At 48.4% G+C, this 21,956-nt stretch overlaps 1 protein-coding gene across 2 annotated transcripts in view; it reads left to right on the forward strand.

Moving 5' to 3' along the window:
• Positions 1–21,956, forward strand: part of LOC146190669 (uncharacterized) — a 132,784-nt gene that overhangs the window by 30,760 nt on the left and 80,068 nt on the right. The gene's annotated exons all lie outside the window — the stretch shown is intronic.

Consider the following 21,956-nt stretch of genomic DNA (forward strand, 5'->3'; position numbering starts at 1 on the left):
TCTTCTTGTACGCGCATCAGAAGTCTCTTGAGTTCCACTTCACTTTCTGCCATTAAAGTGGTATCATCCGCATATCTAAGGTTGTTGATACGTTTTCCAGCAATCTTCACTCCAGCTGAAGACTCGTCCAGACCGGACTTCCTCATGATGCACTCTGCATATAGGTTAAATAGGCAGGGCGACAGTATGCAGCCTTGCCTCACCCCTTTCTCAATCGGAAACCAATCAATAAGACCATGCCCAGTTCTGACTGTGGCCTCTTGCCCTTCATAAAGGTTCCTGAGGAGACAGATGAGGTGAATTGGAACTCCCATCTCTTGGAGAGCTTGCCACAATCTGCTGTGATCTACGCAGTCAAACGCTTTCGCATAATCAATAAAGCAGAAGTAAATGGGTTTCTGGAACTCTCTTGCTTTTTCCATGATCCTGCGAAGGTTGGCAATTTGGTCTCTAGTTCCTCTGCCCTTGCGAAACCCAGCTTGCACGTCCGGAAGCTCCCGATCCACAAACTGCTGCAGCCTACCTTGCAGGATTTTTAACATCACCTTGCTAGCATGCGAAATAAGCGCGATCGTGCGGTAGTTGGAACAATCTTTGGCACTGCCTTTCTTTGGAATGGGGATGTAAACTGACCTCCTCCAATCCTGTGGCCACTGCAGGGTTGTCCAAATCTTTTGACATAATGTATGCAGTGTGTTAACAGCGTCGTGGTTGAGGTTTTGAAGCAACTCAGCTGGAATACCATCAATTCCGCTAGCTTTGTTCTTAGCAAGGCTGGCTAAGGCCCATTCAACTTCACTCTTCAGGATGCCCGGCTCGAGATCAGTAATCACAACCGTCCTATGTTGGGTTTGCACATCCGGGTCCTTCTTGTACAGTTCTTCTGTGTATTCCTGCCACCTCTTCTTTATCTCTGAGGCTTCAGTGAGGTCCTTGCCTCGTTTGTCCTTTATCACGCCCAGCTTAGCACAGAAGCTTCCTTTGATATCTTTGATTGTCTTATACAGAGCTCTTGTGTTCCTTAATTGGCTGTTGTCCTCAACTGCTTGACACTGTATGTTCAGGAAGGCATTCTTATCTCTCCTTGCTATTTTCTGAAAATCTGCATTGAGAACCTTGTATCTTTCTCTTTCCCCCATACCTTTTGCCATCCTCCTTTCCTCAGCTATTTGCAAAGCCTCTTCAGATAACCAGTTTGCTTTTTTGCATTTCTTTTGCTTTGGAACTACCTTAGTAGCAACTTCTTGTATTATATCACGAACATCAGTCCACATCTCTTCGGGCTCTTTGTCTTCTAGATCTAATTCTTGAAATCGATTCCTCACTTCCACAGCATATTCTAATGGAATCTGGTCCAGATCATACCTGAAAGGCCTTCTAGTTTTCTGCGTTTTCCTCAATCGAAGCTTAATTTTGGCAACAAGAAGCTGATGATCGGTGCCACAATCGGCCCCAGGCCTTGTTTTTACTGCTTGTATAGCGCTTCTCCATCTCTGCCGGCAAATAATATAATCTATCTGATTCCTGTACAGACCGTCCGGTGAAATCCATGTGTACAGGCGCCTCTTGTGCTGTTGAAAATGAGTATTCGCTATGGTCAGGTTGTTTTCTTGACAGAACTCTACTAGCCTCTGCCCAGCTTCATTTGGCTCACCAAGACCGAACTTGCCTGTAATTCCGGATATTTCTTCACTCCCGACCTTAGCATTCCAGTCTCCTATGAGAAAAACGACGTCTGATGATGGGGTGCGGTCTAAAAGGCATTGTAGGTCCGCATAAAATCTCTCAACGTCAGCTTCTTCAGCAGCAGTGGTCGGTGCATAGACTTGAATAACTGTTATGTTGAAAGGGTGACCTTGGATCCGAAGAGAAATCATTCGGTCGTTTTTGGGGTTGTACCCTAGCACTGCTTTGCCCATTCTTCTGTTTACTATGAGAGCGACCCCATTCCTTCTCTTGGATTCGTGCCCACAATAAAAAACGTAATGGTCGCCGGAGTTAAATTCTCCCATTCCGGTCCACTTGAGCTCGCTGATACCCAAGATATCAATGTTCAATCTGTCCATTTCTCGCTTGACGATATCCAGTTTACCTTGCCTCATAGATCTTACATTCCATGTTGCTATGTGATATATCTCCTGTAACAAAGTTACACGGCGACAAAAGTCAACCTGTCTTGAAAGGTGAATTCAGAGGTTCTGCTTACCTTACAAATATTCAGAGCGTGAGGGACGATATAAGTGCTCCGCTGTAAAATCGAGAATCAAGTCGCGCATCGTGATTGCTTTTAAGAAGGAGGAAAAAAAAAAAGTATAGAGGTTTTGCAGTCGCTATTTTCACGTTGAGCGGCCCTGTATCTGAAGCATCCAAAGTACAAAGTAGCAAAAAGAGAAAAGCGTATGTAGGTTTTTCTCATAGGAGAGCGCATGACTAAATAACTGGCCCGGAACGCCATGTCGCGTTTCGCACAACTGGGCACACTCGGAAAATGCCTCGGTATTTCTTACGCCTAAAGAACGAGGCGATAGTCTTTGATAAATCGATTGCACGCAACACTTATTCTGCTGCTGCTATACAACTGAACACAGTATGCGGGCATTAATAACGCTGCGCTCGGAAGAAACGCGGGCACTTAAACACTGCCATAGCACCGCAGGAAAAAAAAAAAAAAGTAACTGTTTCATGGAGATGCGGCTTAAAAAATTACCAACACGAGTAGAAAATAATGTTGGAAAGCGCGGACCTTGACGACTACAGATTCGACAAAGGCGACACCTGTTTCTTTTTTCACGCTTTGTCAAGCATCATGCATGAACCTTGAATACCGTCGAAACAAGATCAATTGAGAACAGAGAAAAATAAAAGATTTCAGAAGTTCGCTTGCGTCTGTCATACGCCTCGGCGCACTTAGCACGAGAACATCAAAGCTTCAAGAACTTAAGGGAACGGTAAAACTTTGCAAAGTGTCCTCCACTGATAAATACTTATTGCTATGCACGTGCTTCGGTTAGCATGTTCCAGACTCGCAGTTTCACAACTCGGCGACATGCTGTGGCACTCGTGACGCGCTGCAGTGACAATGACGTCGCGGTGGCAGTGCAGGTTGTAGATGACATTATCGCGGTGGCATGCTCTGTGTAAGAAGTGCGCACCTGCTGATCACGCGAACGAAGAAGAACGATGGTGAGAAAGGGAAAGTACATCGACCTTTATGGTTTCTTCAACCGTTCCCGCTTACGTGATAACACCTGTCGCAGTAGCGGCGTCAGCGCGTATTTTGCTTGCGATGATGGGTTGAACAAATTCCGACTATATATACGTCTTCCCATTGCGGCGACAAGGCCGAGCAAAACCCAGCTCAGGAGGAGAAGTGTTATTTACGCTGCCTATCCTTGTTGCGGTTTCATGTAGTCACGTGCTTAAGCTTAGTTGCATGTAAAGCTTTCGAAGAACTCCACGAATTCGAGAGACACCCGCTGGCTATATATCGACTGGCAGCGCGCGGAGACTTCATCTCCGATTTCTGCACGTCGTATAATGCCTGACGTTGCTTTATTTATTGCCTTTTTCCCGTGGTGACAACCGGGAAAACATTTTCAGTGCGTTAAATTATTTGCAATTAGTACAAATCACAAATTAACGCGCTGTATCTATACCGGCTGCATGCATTCAGATGCAGACGCCGGGGATTTTTACTCTAGAGGGCGGTTTATAGCACCGTTTTCGTGGCGCCCCCTGGGCAGCACAAGTCTCCCTCCCATTCGCAGCTGAATTTGTCGCCGCTCATGTGAGTGTCTAATGTCTAATAAAACTTTTTCTAAACAAATCGCTGGAAACGTGAATTGTGTGCGTGTCATCAGTAGGTTTTTTTATACCCGGAGCGCTGTGCGCCGGAATTTCATAAATCTTGAAACTTCATAGGTCGGGAATCTCATAAGTCGTGTTTTCGCTGGTTTCCTTTCGATGTTCTATGAAACAAATTTCACTGTCAGACGGCTTTCTGTATGTGTATGCCTTCCATTTTGAAGAAGACTCGCCTTGCATGGAATAACCTATGAAGCGGATATTACCCCCTCCACTCCCCCTCCCCCATAACATCTGCAGTAATACCCTAACCTTCTCTACTCCCCCCTCCCATGCACGCACTCGCTCAAAGACAAACCGCACCATGCAAAGCCGGTATTCCTGGCCAAATATAGCGGCCTTATTTCGAACAGCAACACTGGTTCTTGCGGGAGCTCAAACCGCACAGGACTGATTTAAAACAGATTATGTGGTGCACTTGGGTGTTTTTATTTGTTGCGCCCTTTTTCTTCACGTGTAAGCAGCAACGGATTAACAAGAGGCCGCTCGCTTGCTCTGCCTTCTGTTCCAGCTCGAATTTCCTTGTTCACCTCTGACCCAGCTGAACGTTACAGCAAAACGAGCACCGTTGTCTGGGCGTTTGCTGTGCACCGCGGGAAGGCTACCAAATAGTGACGCGAACGGACTGCAACCGTACGACGACAGATAAAGGCAAAATAAAAAAAAAAAAGAAAAAGATTTTAGCGCGTCTCGCCGTCTCTGTACGTGTTCTGACAACCGAGTGCCCCCATCAGAGAGCCATTACGGACGTGTTAGAGAGGAGACAGTGGAAGGATCGTCGCCTAGCGCAGGCTCGGTAAAGAGGGGGAAAGGAGAGGCTTGCCCGAGACGACGGGTTTGTGGACGCGAGCAGGTCTTCTGCACGGTTGGCGAACGACAGCGGTCATTACGGAGACCCCGCTGCGCCGCGTCAGCCCATTCGTAGCCGAAGCGCCCTGGCGCTATGCTAATCGCGCTCACCGCCGCTGCAGCCATGCCTCGTCGGCGTGGCATGCAAGCACGAAACATCGCGCGACGACGACCCCTGCTCGCTCGTGCTGCCGCTGCTTTTTTGGAGCAACAGCACGCAGCGATCAGCGGAGCGCGAACTCGGAGACCGAGACGCGCAAAGGGGAAGGCGCAGAGAGCGGGGGAAAAAAGAAAAAAAAAAAGAGAAAAAGCGCTGGACGCAACCTAACGAGGCAGGAGCCAACGTTACTGCAGGAGCGGCCTCGTCCAGCGCGCACGCTTCGCCAACTGCGAGTGTGCGCGCCGCGAAAAGTCACGTATGGGGCACAGGCGGCGAGGCTAAATCAGCCGTCGTCGTCCACTCGCTTACATGCGTGCATGCACGCGGTGGCGACGTGCAGTACTACGGTGCGTCAGTTAGTTTCCTCCCCCGCGCGACCCTGCTGCTTTTCAGGCCCCGTCGTTTCCTGTACGCGGTCTTCTGTGCGTGGCGCCTTCTTGCGCGTGAAGCTTGCCCAAATCGCTTGCGCGAGCGCGCGCGTCGTTGCATAACTGGCTCCTGCGGCGGCAGCTCGTAGAGGAAGGAAGAGAAAAAAGAAAGTAAAGAAACGGAAACTGCGGGTCCTTTTCGGGCGCTGCGGGGTGTTCATAACAGCGCTGTTAAAAGGCACGTGCTCCAAGCAACGGCGGAGAGAACGGGGAAGCTACCCGAAAGCAGAGGGACCCTGAAGGGGAAGAAAGGGGCGGTAATGGAGAAGGCTTCACGAAGTTCTCGCAAGCTGAATTCAGCGCCGTGCCGTCGGTGCCCCTCTAGCTTTTTTTTTTCTTCTTCATTTTTTTTTTTTTTTATCTCGCTCACAGGCAAACGCTCGACCCTCGGCTAAAGTCGTAAGTTTTGTCAGCGCCGTGTAAGCACCACCCGCCCGAGTGAGCACTCTTGCACTTCTCACAGGATTTTTTTTTTTGGCCCCGCCCGCCGAAATCATGCTGAGCTGTTTCTCGCGTTTCACATTGGTTCGCAGAAGTGATGCTCTAGGCGGGCTTGTCTTGGAGGTTACGCGACGTTGCTGTGTTGCGTTTTTGAGTTACAACTGCAGACCCAAACGAGCCGCAATAAATACTGCGCACGGTGTACGCGTGCGCCTCAGGCCTGTACAGGATCTCTGTTTAGGGCCTTGCAAGCGACATTGATTGAGAAGGGTTATGTCGTGCCTTTGCCATGGAGTGCGGTAAAAAATAAAAAAGAAAGCTTCATACCTGTTCATTAAGTCAATTTTGGAAACCACGTTTTCGGATCCCCTTGTGTCTTAGACCTTACTGACCGCTTTCTCGACACAACGATCACATCATTGAATTTATTTTGCGTCATTTGATAACAAATCATCGTTAAAAGCAAAATGAAGCGGCGGGAACTATCTATCTATGTGGCAGCCGCGCCGGCAAGGAAGGCCTGGGAGAGAGTGAGAAGGAAGAGGAAAAGGACACTGCTACGAAGGTCCATCGAAGCACCTGGTATTACTCAACGTCAGTACTCGCATCTTCAGTCACGTGCTTGCGTGGTAAATATTTCCTCTGGACACGTCTACACACAACCAAGCGCATCTACCAACTGACGCTTGACGCGTAACCGTCCGCGGCCATGTGCCGTGACCAGCACACCTGCCAACGCGATCTCACGACGCCAGTGTGACGACGCAGAGCCTCTGCTCCAACGAGGCTTCTGCGCTATCGCATAAATACGAGGTGTAACGCAATCAGGAGTGTTTCATCCTAAACTGAGGCTACTGCTTTGACGTCACCGCTTCCACCTCTTTCGCACATCATCACCACTGCCAGAACTGTCGCTTGTGATCCTGACACCACACTTCGTGGCGCAGGGACTGTCGCGTGGGCAACGATAGGAAGGACGGTTGCCTTCTCCTTGCATTGCGTGCCGAAGGAAAGAGCCGCGCAAAAAGAAAAAAAAAGAAAGGAAGGAAGGAAGAAAAGACTGTGCTCTCCTCGCTCTTTTACTGTTATTGCTTCCGGTCGACGAGCAAAGAGGATAGGCAGGCCTGCGGCGTGCTTCAAAGCGAGGCTATGTGGCGCTCCGGCGGGCGCAGGCGCACGCTTTGCTACTCCCGAGGGTGCGATCAGGAAGAACGCGCCGGGACGGCAGCGTTTGCGCTAACACCGCCGGCCTCAGAGGTCGATGGCGTCCGCGGTTCGCTGTGTCGCACCCTTTTGCCGAGCACCGCTTCTGGGTATTCCCCCCGCCCCCTTCCGGCCAGGCATCCTCCACCTACGGCTCCTTGCTCGTTCAGCTGCGGGTATTGAGGTCTGCGCAGGTGCGTTTCGAGGAGCGGTCGAACACTATTCTCGTGGCCAGGCCCCTCGTGATGAGGGACACGAGTTTGAATGTTTTAATGTCCGCTGGAAATCTGAAGGCGGAATAAACCACGGCCGGAATTTCTTTTGAGCACTAGACCGTGTTCATGTACCTACATCTAGTACACGCAATAAGAAATGTGAGTGGGAGCGTGCGATGTCTGGAATCTTCCGTGTGTTGCGCTCACAGCGTGGAGCGACAGAGGCTCGTGGGAAACGCGATAGGCCTTCCTTAGAGCTACTGGTGACTTCAAAGATCACGAGTTCCTCGTCGTTTTCTTCTCCATTATGGCGAAACGCGCTGCTGCACCTTTCGGTTTCGGTGGGGAGTATTTGTGAGCGATTCTCGGGAATACGCGTGATATATGATCACGCCAAGATTCGTTGACGCTCTGCTCTTCTACTGTTACGAGGCGGGAAGCCGATGAAGAAAGGAAACAACGTAACCGGTGGCGGTGATAGAAGAAGTTTAATGGGTGTTGGCGGGCCTAGCGCGAGTGCCTGCTCACGCCACTGCCCGGCCCCGGCCCGCTTCTTCTACACCTCGACCGGAACAATATATATATATATATATATATATATATATATACACACACACAGTCGGAGTGTACTCGAGTGTACTTAAGCACTGTCATAAGCGGAAGTCTCTACAGCATGATAGCTTTTGTGGAATTATATATATTTTTAGTCTTTATGCCTGCGGCAAGAATTACCCGAGATGACAAGCGCTTTTGTCAACAGAGCTATCTAGTCAAGGCCAGGCGAGACAACACAAAGAGAACGCGCCATCCACCTGACCTGCTAATCATCGGGTCTCTCGTTGGCTTGAAAATTTGCAGGTTAGGTGGACGGCGGGATCGCCTTGTTTTGCCTTGCCTTTTATCTGCGCTAGGTAGCTCCTTCGACAATAATACTCCGCCATCTCGAATCATTCGTGCCGCAGGCATATAGATACACCACAGCTGTCACGCTGCAGAGGATTATGCTTACGTCAGTACGTAAGTGCACTCCAGGAAAATCGTCTTCAAAAGTATATTATTTTTCAGTTTTACCATAACCGAGATAAGAAATAATATAATTAAGAGCTGGATTGAATATCACAGCACCGCGAAATAAAAATAAAAATTACAAGATAGATTAAAAGCTATACCGTCACTTCCATTTTTCCATGAAATAGCGAACTTATTCCATTTTAAGCAATCATTAACTCTGCAAACAAAGAGAGCGACTTTATAAGCACTGAGAAGGCTTTAAATATGGCATGAGGTAAACTGTAACTAAATTCAGCGAATAACGAATCGAAGGCCTAAGCACTTCTATCGAATAAAACCACGCTCTCAGTTCTATGTTTATTTTTATATTTTTGTTCTACATAATGCAATACTTTTTACAGCCTAACATTTATGAGATCATTCTAAGTGGTTTAAATTAATATCGAAGAGGACGATCTTTTTTAAGATTCAAATCAAAGTTGTCAATTTTTTTTTATTTTGAATTTCGGCTGATTTCGATGTAATATGGAGAATGAACAACCAATTCCAGAGCTACACATTTTTAAAGGAATAGACTACAAGGCCTGCATAGTGTTAGAAAAAAAAAATCAATTACAAGAACTTATTGGGGCAATACCATAATGTAGGGTTAAATATTGGCAACTTTCAATACACGCTCGCAGTTTTATATTATTTTTAACTTTAAAGAATATAATACAACTCCTTTTTAGTCCCTAATGATTCTGATGTACTGATTGATTCTTCAGGAAGATTATAATAAAATCGAAGGTAGCTTTTTTTCTTAATTGGAGTCAAATTTGTCACTTTTTCGCTGTTTTCGAAATTTGGCCGAATTTGGTGAGTTGTGGAGAAAGCGCAGAATGGCCTGGGGCCTCAAATGTTTTCTGAAATTAACAACATCGCCTCCATAATTAAGACAAATAAGATTTAGTGACAACAAGTGGATGCTTTATGCAAGACTTTAAAATTTAAAAATCGAATTTTTTCCACGCGTTGCTCCTGGAACAAAGTTTGCGATTTTTTACTAAAACAAATGCCGTAAGAAATGTTTTTAATACTCTCCTGAAAGTAAAAGTTCAAAAATTTATGTAGTAAATTATACAATAAACGACAAAATGTTAGTGTGCAAGCAGCAGGGCTCCAAACTTGCTGCTTTTAGAAATGGCAAAAGCGGAGTTTTGCACATGTAGTGATATACGATTTTCCCCCTATAAAACTACTACGTACCTTGCAAAACCAAGTTTCATTCCTTTATGTCGAGACATTTTCCCAGCAGATAGAAATATTTAATTGAAAACAAGAAATGGTCATGGGACCTCGATTGTCGTTCTTATCTGAATACAGCCATATATATCCTTTAAACTCTATAATAACGAGCCCCTCATTTCCCTTTCAATTGTCTGCATAAGATATATGAATGTATTACGAAGTAGTTTCCGTTGGCTTGCGTAACTAAAAGCTGAAGAGAGTAGACACTTCTTAGAGACACATTTATTTGTTGTCGACGTTTCGGTCGGAGCCCGATTTTTATTAGGACTGTGCTACATCGCTTGGGACTGCCGTTTTAAGCAGTCGCAGCTACAAAACAAACAAAACAATAAAGTTGCAACGAGTAATTAGGACAATATATATATATATATATATATATATATATATATATATATATATATATATATATATATATATATATATATATATATATATATATATATATATATATTGGCGTCTCGATACTTCTACCCCCGTTATATATGTACGACTATATTAAGGGGGCCAAATGAAATTCAGCAGCCAGAACTCGAACTCTTAGGATCTATAGAGTAGACGGGCTTGCCCTTGTTCCTTGTGGTGATTGATACAGAAAACTGTGTATTGTTGCCGCTGCTGCATTTACTCGCGGATAAAAGGTACCACATCTTTTCTTTGATTGGTTTGGTGCATATGGTTTAATTTCTAACGCGACTCAGGCTATGAGGGATGCTCGTCCCACTGAGGAGCACGGTCTCATCAAATACCTAAAGCCAGCGTTTTCATCTCTCTCTCTCTCTTTCAAAAATTGGAAGGCTGTTTTAGTTTGGAAATTCGGGATTTCCGGACAAAGCTGTGTTTCGCGGGGCATCAATTTAGTTTTTCTTCTCAGCGCGTATTTGCCGCTTCTGTACTGTTTTCAAGTTTGCCAACTTGCGATGACACTGTCGTTTTAGAGCTTCAAGTGCCCTGTGATTATTCAGTCGTGAAGATATTTAAACAGTTTTTTTTTCTTTTTGCGAAACGTGGCTGATGGCTTTTGAGATAAATTTGAATAAAAAATTGTGGTCCCAACGAAATCAACAAAAACAACCCCAAAGAACTTATGAGGCAGCGTCATTTCACATTCTGCTCAAATGTCGTCAAGCTCGTTGCCGGTGTGTCGCCATCGCAGATAATTTTTAGCCTGCTGTATACGTAACGCCCTTTATCATCGTGCGCGTTCTTGGAGACAAGTATCCAGCTTGGCGAGTAGAAAAGAAAAAAAGAGATTGCGCTATAAGTACCTCCGAACGAAGTAAATACAGGCGTCGATGAAAATGTTTGTACTAAGGAATCTCTGGAAGGTCAAACTAAGAAAGCCCGAACTTAGAATGGGCTGCAGAAGGGGGTTCTCGCTGCACATGTAAACAGCCGGCACTGCGCGACGGCGTGCGCGTAATCGATTGTACCCAGCGCGAACCAGACGCACATGAGTGAACGCGTCATTAGGTGTCAAAGTTCAGGGAGCAGAGAGGAGACTACAAATCGATCGATCAGCCTGCCCAGCCGTAGCGCTCGAGCACAATCAAGCAAGCAAAAAACACGCAAGAACTCAAAATTGAGGCGGGCTGGGGAGGTGTAGGATGGAGAAGGGGGAAGGGGCGGGGTGCATTCCTGCAGTCGGAATATGGGTGGCGTCGCAAACACCGATCGAATAGCGCCGGCTTGATCGGGATGCGTCGCATTGGAGGGCACTCAGGAACGGCACGAAAACGTGCTTATATGAGCGCCATTTTCGGAGCGGAGATGGGACGGCTGTTCTCTTGCGACGGAACGGCGTTTTTGGGCGCGGATAAAAGCAGTATAGTTGCAGCAAGTACTATGAGGGGGTCTTCGCTATTGAACGCCTGCGCTAGGCACGTGAGACCCCGCGGAGGAGCAGCGCACCGGACACACATCGGCATGCGAGCGCCGTGCGGAACACGCTCGGCTGAGTCCGGAGTCCGAGCCCGGCAGCGATATTTATGGCGCAATATCCATAGCAAGAAACGAAGGTGGAAAGGAGGCGTTCGGTGGGGTATCGGGAACTCGAGTTTTTGCGAACACCCCGGAGGGGGAGCCCGGTGCACGCGCCGATGTTGGTGAATGAGCGGCGAGGTGGGAGAATGATGGTGGCGTCGAGGCGTGTACGGCGCTTTCGACCAAATAAATGGCTTATAACGCTTTCGCCTTGCACGTTGCTCGGCATGAGACGTGTGGATTGCACTGGCCGGTGCCTATATATGGGGATCAGTGGCGGCAGTAAGTGTACAAACGGCGGACAGGGTGATGGCGACGGTACGAGTGTGGAAAGGAGTGGGAAATAACCGGAGGGCCGTCGGAGATGGCGGATGGGGAAAGCGGGAAGCGAACGACAGAGGTGGCGGTGCACTCAACGTAGTGTCCACAACGCGACGGACACAACTTCGCAGTTCCCGCCTTGCTCCCCTTTTTGCTCTACGCCCATGTTCCCTCTCCCCACTCCTTCTCCCCATTCGGCATGCGCGTTCAATTATGCATAGGCCAGAAATTTGTTCGCGTCGCATTCATATTTAGAGTCGGCCTGCGCACTGGTGGTAGCGCGGAGCGGCCCGTCTACCCCAACTCTATTTGCCTCTTACACTGGCTCTTTTCTAATCTAGATGTATGAAATGCGTGCCGTATTCTCCGCGATCACGCGCGCACGCGCGCGCGCTCGTGATGTGTGCGCGCGTATATTATATATGGCCGTTTGGCTGGAGCCTCGTAAAGGGCGACCGAACGAAGCGTGCCTGTATGGAACACGCGCCCCGCGTATCACGGCACGGGTCGCCCAGGACCGCCGCCAGCCGTCAGGTTGCGCCGATTGCGGCCTCCTCAGCCGCCTGTCCAGGCAGCGGTGGGGGGTTAACCTTCTTTCTCTTTTCCATTACACGACCCTTTTTGCCTATCCCTCTTCTCTCTTTGCGCCTTCTTTCAACCAGCGCCCATTCGTGCTCTTTTCTCTAATGCTCGCAAAATTGGATTGGGAAGCCCCGTCCGTTCCCGCTTCTCAAAGCGTGGCACGGCGGGCGAGCCGCGTGCTGTGTATAGCGGCCGCGGCGCCTGTCCCGTTCCTTCCCTTTCATTCTTCTCGACGTTCGTTATGTATGAACGGCAGGTAATGGTGCGTGAGAGCATGATTTCAGCTGGGATCGACCTGCTGCTGCTGCTGCTGCTGCTGCTGCTGCTGCATTTGGCAGCGTGCTGGCGGAGGAGAAGGGAGGGGTAAGACCTCTCTCCGTTGGATATAGAACCGCTCCCGCATGCACACCGTCTTTCTCTCTTCTCTGTGGCCATAACGCTCTCTTCTAAGTCTTCCTTTCCAAGCCCCCGGTTTCTCATCCCCCCTCCCATCCCCCTTCTCTTTCTTTGTGGCTCAGGAGCCAATGGGCAAACTGCAAATTGCTCACAGGAGAGGTGCGCAATGAAGGCGAGGTGCCAACATTTGCCCATATACACAATAGGTACTGCTAAGTTGAAGGCAGAAAAAAAAAAAAAAAAGGTAATTTCGCCCTTCTTTTTTATTTTCTTTGCTGTTGTTTTGTGTAGCTTGCTCCACATTTTTTTTTTATTTTTTTTATGTTACCCCGTGCTATACAATGGGCCGTTCATAGCACGCGAACATCCGAGAGGTGGCATAGCGTAATTGCATTCCGAACGATGGAGGAAGGGATTGCACGGCCACGCAGCAGTTGGGGTGGTGCTCTGCACGTGCAGCAATTCATGTGCTCCACATTGCAAGCCCTGAGTCAGACACAACTTGCAGTGTAAGTGGTGTCCCTGCACCGGAGATTAGATTAGATTCTAGCGCCACGGCACAAGACCATGCCGGGTTTTCATGGACACCTGGATAGCTGAACGCGATTATTTACCTGCATAATGTTTTAATCAGCGCGGTAGCTAAAGCCACCTTCTGTAGTACATTTAAGCTGCAATCTTCTTTTATATTGCACTTCTTTTTTTTTCTAATTTTCGGCCCCATTCCAGTCTTTCATTTCATCCTATTGTGTCAGCTGTGTTTGTCCTGTGACGAATCGTGGGGGCATAACGAGCATAAAGAAAGTAACAAAATTCCCATAAAGAAAGGTGTTAGGCAAGGAGACACAATCTCCCCAATACTATTCACAGCTTGCTTAGAGGAAGTATTCAGAGACTTGGAATGGGAGCAGTTAGGGATAAGGGTAGATGGAGAATACCTCAGCAATCTGCGATTTGTTGATGACATTGCCTTGCTAAGCAACTCGGGGGATGAACTGCAAATAATGATTGGTGACCTAGACAGGAAAAGTAGAAAGGTAGGCTTGAAAATCAATATGCAGAAGACTAAGGTAAGGTTCAACAGCCTCGGAAAGGAACAGCAGTTTACATTAGGTAGCGAAGTACTGGAAGTAGTAGGCGAATATGTCTACTTAGGACAGGTAGTAACCGCAGATCCGGACCATGAAAAGGAAATAACATGAAGAATAAGATTGGGATGGAGCGCATTTGGCAAGCACTCACAGATTTTGACAAGCAGCTTACCGGTATCGCTAAAGAGGAAAGTATATAACAGTTGCATCTTACCTGTACTCACCTATGGGGCTAACCAAAAGAGTTCTACTTAAGTTGAGGACAACCCAGAGGGCTATGGAACGAAAAACGGTAGGGGTAACATTAAGAGATAGGAAGCGTGCATAGTGGGTCAGAGCAATAACTCAGGTTACCGACATTCTAGTGGAAATTAAGAAGAAATGAGCATGGGCGGACATGTAGTGCGAAGAGAGGATAACCGTTGGTCGCTTAGGGTAACAAACTGGATTCCAAGGGAAGGAAAGCGTAGCAGGGGGCGGCAGAAGGTTAGGTGGGCGGATGAGGTTAAGAAGTTCGCAGGGGTCAAGTGGATGCAGCTAGCACAGAACCGGGTTAAGTGGAGAAATATGGGAGAGGCCTTCGCCCTGCAGGGGGTATAGTCAGGCTGATGATGATGATGATGAATGAGCTAGCGCCATCTGTCCGTCATAATTAGCGAACGCAGCGTAGATGAATAAAACGGTGAATTTAAAAGCTTGTACGTATAGGAAAACTACATGGTCAGTTTAGCGCTGAACCGACATACCGACTACCGTAGACTTTCTCCTTCATCTGGCTGCAAATTCTGGCGCACAGTGTTTCTTACTTCACACCAAGGTGGTTTGCTTCGTTGAAACCCACTAGACGCGACGGCAGTAGGAAATCGGTCGCATAGCATGATATGCAGAAATTTCATTTTTCACGATAGTTTTAAAGTCGAGTGCAATTCGAGGCACGAGCTAGGTGGACTCCTAAAAGCATATAGTCCAAAACTTCATGGTTCGATTATTCCGCCGGAAGAATGTTTTGGGATAATATTAAGCCTTGGGACAGTTTTGGATGAAGACGAGGTTGTATTTACTGCGACACATTCGATATATGTTTCAGAGCACTTCTCAGGCACTTCTCTCCACTGATTGCTGGGTATGCTGCGCCTATCGACGTATTGGATCGAAGATAACAGGCAATTAGGCGTGACGGAGGCATCTGCGCTTCGTTTTCGTTCCTTTTCGCAATGTATATGCCGTTTACTTCGTATTGTGTGTGCACTCGCACTAATAACACTCTATATAGGACAGGTATCCGCGGTAGACAGAGGGCAGGCAGCAAGATGACGCCCAGGCAAAGGAAATTAAGTCATGTTGTGGAAATTTTGGCTAGCACCACTGAGGCTTCCCCTCAACCTTATTCATTTTGCTTGATGCCACCTTGTTGCGCGTTTCGAATGCTCTTAATTCATACAATGACAACAGCGACCGACGCAACGTTCTTAGTCAGCTAATGCCACGCGTGACGGGGCGCTTTGTAAGTCGTCGGACCGGCGATAAATGTATCGTCGAAAAGTGCTTGTCTTCATACGTAAAAGACTCAATGCAAAACTACACATATCGTGGCATGAGGGGGAAGTCGCACCTAAATTGTAATATCCCCCTTGCTGTCGGTGTGTGAAAGGATGTGTCCGTAAAATATTAAGAAAACTAGAACAGCAGACCGAGAATTATAAAAAAAGTTAAAAGTTCGAGCAAACAAAACAAAAAAATTAAATTCGGATTGCTGGCCGAGCCAGCGAGGAACCGAGGCGAACAACATTTTTTTTTTTTTAAGCCGAACGGAATAAATTAAACCGAAACATGCTCAAAACACTCGAAACATAGCAGCACTTTTAGATGACATTAAAAAAAGAAAAAGGAAGACTAGGACCAGAAGCTGCTTGTCCTGGTAGGCCGGATTTCGGTAGGAAATGGAGATGCCTCGCAGAAATAAGGAGCTACGATAAAAACAAAGTACGTCCGGACCTATAGTGACAAGAAAAGCGGGAATAGCGACTCTCCCCGCAGGCGATAGGATCTATCGACAAGAAAACCGCTCTCTCGAAATTGAGGCTGCCCAGCGAGCCAATAAGCGGACGTCGAGCGCTCCGGGCAGCAACGCTGGCTTTGCGGGCCGCACATCGCGAGAGTACTCGCGCGCGCTTTGTCTCCTGCGCCCGATTCGGCCTCGAAACAGGAGGAGACGACACCTCCGGCATCCCAGCTATTCTGTGTGGCGACCGCTTCTCCGTAGTCCGACTATCCGTAGCCGTTCTCCTGCCGTCCCAGCCAACGAGAAAGCCACTATGACGCTGGGATCTGGCAGGGAGACGGTGGGAGGATAGTATAGCGGAATAGGGAAAAAAAGGAAAGAGGGGAGGGGGTGGTAGAGGTGATTGAAGGGCGCGAGGTGGCTACCGCAGTATTGAGCGCGCGGGTTCCCGTCGAGACAATACTGTTCCGAGGACGAAAGGGGAGGGTAAATTGAGAAAGGGAGAGCCTCTCGCTGCCTCTGAACTGACACGCATATTGGCAGCAATAGGGTCCCCCGGCTGGCCGCCGCAAGCGCGAGAAAAATAAGGCGCTGGGCAACGCAACGCGACGCGCCAGAAGAGGCGGCAGCCTTTGTGCTGCCTGTCGCGCCCTCCATACCGCCCCCTTTCGGGATGATCACGTCTTTCCCGTCGCGAGCGACAACTGCGACAGACGGCATGGCAATCCAATAAGGGGACGGCCTGTCTCATTCTCTCTCTCCCCATCTCTTCCAGCGTGATCGTACGAAAGTGGGCTGCGCTCGTGTATTGCGCGCACTATACTGCGAGACCCCATTCCTTGTGTGCCAGTACCAGGCTTCTGCGGGGTCGTACGGGTCATCCCTCCATCGGTGCTCTTCTTGCTCTCTCCCCTCTCAGCCGCTAGCAACAGGTATATACAGTAGGGTCCAAGTGCTGCTGACGCAGCTTTGGGTCCATAGAGGAACGTTACCTGTCCTATACCATTGTTGGGTACTCTTCTCGTTTCCCACCTTGTCCTTGTTTCGCTGATGTCCTGTTAGCGCTGTGCTTGCCCCCCCCCCCCCCTCCCCCCCCTTTACATAACGGGTTTTGTTTCGCTACCGCAGTTAGCTTCTCATTTTTGGAAGCGCCGTCATTGCGGCCATTATTGCGGCGACCGCTCTGGATCGAGCGACGGTTTCCACATGACGGCCACATGGCAGTGCTGGTGAGATGATGGCAGTAGAGCGGACGACATGCGATTCACAGTGCGGCTACTGGACGGGGGTGTCCATTGCTCGCACTTATCAACAGGAGAAAAAAAAAAAAAAGCTACTGTGCAGATATAAAAACGTCATAGAAGAATGCGTATAAGAAAAAAAAAATAAAACCGGGAGGGAACAACGAACCGATACGGGAACGTGGGTATAACCGTATAATGCATGCTTGATTGAGCTACCATGGAGCTTCAATTTCGGGGCTTGACGCCGTCGTCGTCTCGCGACACTTATAGGCCGCATTCCTGTAGCCGTTCGACGCCAACCGATACAGGCGCGTGACACGGGGTGTTTCTCATTTCTTCGCTGGACGCGTTCCCCTTGCGGACGGATCGAGCCGCTCCGTTTCTATACGTCTCCATTTCTTTTTTGGCTTCCCTCGCGGACGCGTCGGATTACTGCGAATAGCTTTGGTGTTGTCGAGCGTTACACACATCGGGGTCTGCATTCGACATCACCTTCGAATGCCTTTGTGTGGCATCGCTATATATATATCTCTCTCGCCTCTCACTCAACCTCCTCCATCTCTTCCAGGTATGCACAATGATCCGAGTCTTTTGCGGCAGCCGGTCGACTATGAATCATGCGGTGAAAGTGAGCCGTGCATCATTGATGTCTCACGCCGAGCCGCGTGGTTAGCCGTGGCCGAAGGGAATTGTACTCTGAATATTGAAACGGTGCAGCTGCCGCAGCGAGGCGCCCTGCGCTGCTGCATGCGAAGGGCTCGTGCTTTGCAAGTTGCCTGGAAAGGCTGCACGCAGGTGCGAACTGGTCGCCTATGGGAAGTGCGTATTTCAGATTTTCTGTAGTGTATGGTTAAATCAATGAGCTCAATTATAGCGTCATTACCTGAGCTGTCGCACGCTTTCTCCATTTTTCGTCTTGTATTTTGGCAGTCAGTAGTGGAACGGTTTAATTAGTTCGTCAGCCTGATAAAAAGGAGCGGCTTGATATGGACCCGAAAGGAGTGGGTTGAGTTGAGTTATCTGGTCGAAAACCGGTTACAGGGTTCATGTAAACGCTGTCCGGTCGGGTCGAGAATTCGTGGGGTCGAATTGAGTCAACTCCGGCGCAGGGGGTGGGTTGATTGGGCTCGACCCCGCTGTAGGAAGCATGTAAATGCGGTCGAGGTGAGTCGGGGCATAGTGTGAGAGGAGAGCAGTACAGGAAATGCAAAAGATGCGCGAGGGGGGGAGGGAGATGACCAGAATGGGATGCTCTCTGCCAGTTCTTCGCCTCGACACAAAGCGCTCGTTGAGTCAGCTTCATGTAAACCTGATAGGGTCGAGTCCGCTCAACTCAATTCCCCAACTCTTCCTCCGTTGTCTGGTCCATGTAAGCAGGGCTAGGGATGTCAGCAAGGAATCCTGAGGGCGCAACTGTGTCATAGCTTCACGCATATTCCTACATCTGAAGCTGCGATGTAGGAACACATGATAAGAAAAGAAGATAAAGAGCGAAGTATGTAAACAAGCCACATTGTCGAAGAGGGGAATGGTTTAATTTAGTCTAAAAATATATGAGAATCGATGACAGGCACACGTTGATACGATTCTCAGTGTTGCGAAACTCGCTTATTCAGTCGGGGTTGAACGCATTTTTAACCTTTTTTTTTTTTTTTTTAGATTTTCTGCTCACTCAGGCTCCTGCCCTTAAGAGGGAATTGAATTGTCTCGCAGCACAGACACTGAATGTGCTATGCTTGCTAATGTTATAATCCGCACTCGGGTTAAAATGTCTGCGACTAAGAAAGATGATGCGCTTGGCACTACCTGACATTGCAGCTTTCAATAACAAAGGTTGATTACCAAATGGACGGAATAACCAACTTCACATCTTAGTACAGGCAGTCAAGTGATTAATGAAATATCTTATTGTGCCCAGGCTTGCTGAGTGAATGCCATAAAAAGGCAATCTTGCTTTTTAGACATATATTTGCAGAATATGTGCAACTGACAAACATACATAAAAGGAAGCACCGCATTTTGACTTCACCGCTCACTGACCGCCTAAACAAATTATTTGCTAAATGCTTTCTCGAGTTCCATGCCAAAGTAAAAATCGAGTTGTTTGCTGTGCGGCCATAAAGCATGCTAGAACGTGAAGAGCGCTTCGGCCTCATCAAACGGAGAATATACCACACCCGTGTACCTTCACTCCTGTCTCTTTAAATCACCGCAGACTCCCCATGGGCATTTGAACAAATGACGCAAGGCTCAACTGTATTCGCCTAGCTAGCTTTACTAACGCGATAGCGTTAAAGCCCACGTTTGCTGGAAACCCGATGCAGGCACCGGTGTCGGCACCGTCCGCCGGCTTTGGCGTCGTGCTCAAAAAATCACGAGCATAGCGCTCAAGCGGTAGGTGACAGCTGACATGGCCGAACACTAACTGGATCTAGGTTTGCCTGACAACACGTTTGTTGTCAACTCGCTACCAACTCGGGCCTCTCCTTTCACATGGGAAGGGAAATTAGAATGAGCCTGCATCCATTACCGGTGTTTTCACATTACCCCCTATAGGCCATGCAGGTACTTCCATACGGCTTGGTTGAAAAGTGGGTTGATAAGGAGACTGTGACCTCAAACTCTGCAAGCTTCGTAAAGTGTTGGCTAAATTGCCAGCGTTGCGGGTGCGTTCGAGTGTCGGCCAGCTTTGACATCTTGAGATGCGCCGTAATTGACGCCTAGGCGTGCTATGCATTCCCCTATAGTCGTCGATTCCATGGCGCGCGATACTCATTACCAGAAAAGTAATATCAGTCCATATCTTGACGCATTAGCTGTCACTTCGCAGCGAGGGGGAATTCGTCTGCATTTTGCATGACTGCTTTCTATAGTGCTCAGCCGATGGAGAAGCGGTGCCTCGCCTATGGCCCGCATATGGCTCATCGAAAAAGTCCACAAAGATGGAGAATACCGGGTCACAACGTACAACAGGAAATTAAACAATCCTCACGGCATGCGCAGCGAAGAGCAATATAAGTGGCAAACAGCAAACAACAGAGATGCACGCGGTGCCTGCCACATTCGCTGTTGTGGAGCAGCAACGAAGAGGGGGAGGAGGAGGAGGAGGAAGTGGGTTGTTCGATTGCCTGCCTGAGAGCGGGGTCCGTGCCGATGAGCTTCTTATCCTGAGGCGTGCGTTCCTGCGCGGGCGACCACCGAATTGCCCATAACCGCGATCTAATTCGAACTCTCCACGAGGCCGCGGACGGGAATATGCGAGGGGCGAAATGGGGAGTAAGGGTGGAGGCGAGGGATGACGACGACCGTTCGTGGATGAGATCGGGATGAGCATCCTAGGTGAAGAGGAGGGAGGAAGGGGGTGGGGGGAGTGGAGAAAGACGAAAAAAAATGATCCTCGCAGCGCAGATGCGCTGGAGTGCGTTGCACGGGAAAGAAGATTAAAAAAGAAGGGGGGAAACGGGTGGAATGGGTTTGGGGTATGGGCGGGAAACAAGGAAGCACATCTCTTGCGGGCGACGGGGAACGAGATTAGGCTAGTTTGCCGCCGCGTCGCCAACATCCTTCCCCTCCGTGCCTCGTTCCCATCCTCCCGTTTGCTGTGGAAGACGGCGTTCGGGCCGCCGGGGGTCAAAATAATGGCACCCGGGAGCGGTTTCGCGCCCAAATGTAATAATAGCCGACACCCATGGCGCGCGCCAGCGCGGTTATGGACATCGTCGACGGGTCTGGCTTTATGTGCCATGCGAGCCGCTCTGTACTCACGTAAATTTGTCTTTAGAGGTTTGTTTGTTTGTTTTTTTTTTTTTTTATTTTTTGTTCATGTCGCTGCTCCTGTATTTTGCTCACACTTGTCGCAGGGCTCGATGAAAGGTTTCGTCGTCGCAGCTGTGCCCATTTAATGCGACTGAGGATGCTGCGTTCGCCTGAAAGACAAAGGCATCTGACTTGAACGTGCACAGATTGTCGTGCAGTTACTGCAGTACGGAGAAATTGAACGTCTCCAACGGCAACGAAAAACGAGAGAGAACATTAATGATAGCTTGCTGTTCAAGGTTGCGTACCCTTAAAGACCCTCTAGTACTCGAGCACTAGTACTAGAGCAAGCTGTCACCCGAATCATGATGTAAATTTAAATTCTTTCATTTTTCGTAAGCTAATTGAATGTCGCTTTCTTTCGTTTCGTTTTTCTTATTCGCATTCGCCGAGTTGGTAAGTTCTATTCTTTCTCTTTTTTTTTTCTTCTTTACTTTCCTCGTAGTTATCACTGCACGTATGCATCCTGGCTTTTGTGCACTTGACCATTTAATCTAGGTACCTGACCGAGGGCGGGTAAGGCATACTCGAAGCAAATAAACAGATAGAGATCATGTGATGCATGCAACTCTGGGAAAACACCACACAGAGCGAATTATCATACAGCCGTCATTTTATATATTCTGTCAACGCACTGATGAAATATGGCTCAAGGATAAAAGAAACCGCAAGTGTTCTGCGATTGCGCACCCTGGCATATCTAATCAGAGTTGTGCCGCTTTGATCGCGCGTCATGGGCCCTTGAGTGGTGGAATCATTATTGCTTCTCGTTTATTGGAAAGTGCACGAGTGAATGCGTCTGTTCAGCCCACGATGAGCAATAATGGACGCAATTAAACGAGATCTTCGCGACTCAGCAGCCACATTCTCTCCCGTAGCCTCGTTTCTCCTGAAACTCACTTTTTATCTCTCGTCTTCATTTGCGGCCGAGACAGATAAAATTCCCAGAATGGTTATTGCGACAATGGGAGTTTATGGTCATTTGTGCTCAGTAGAAGGGGAAATGAACGACCCTGTTCAAAATAGGCACTAATCTTCGCAGCTATTGACGTGTCACCTGAGA

The sequence above is a fragment of the Amblyomma maculatum genome, chromosome 4 (assembly GCF_055883805.1).
Source record: "Amblyomma maculatum isolate TAMU_Amacu chromosome 4, ASM5588380v1, whole genome shotgun sequence".
Lineage (NCBI taxonomy): Eukaryota > Metazoa > Arthropoda > Arachnida > Ixodida > Ixodidae > Amblyomma > Amblyomma maculatum.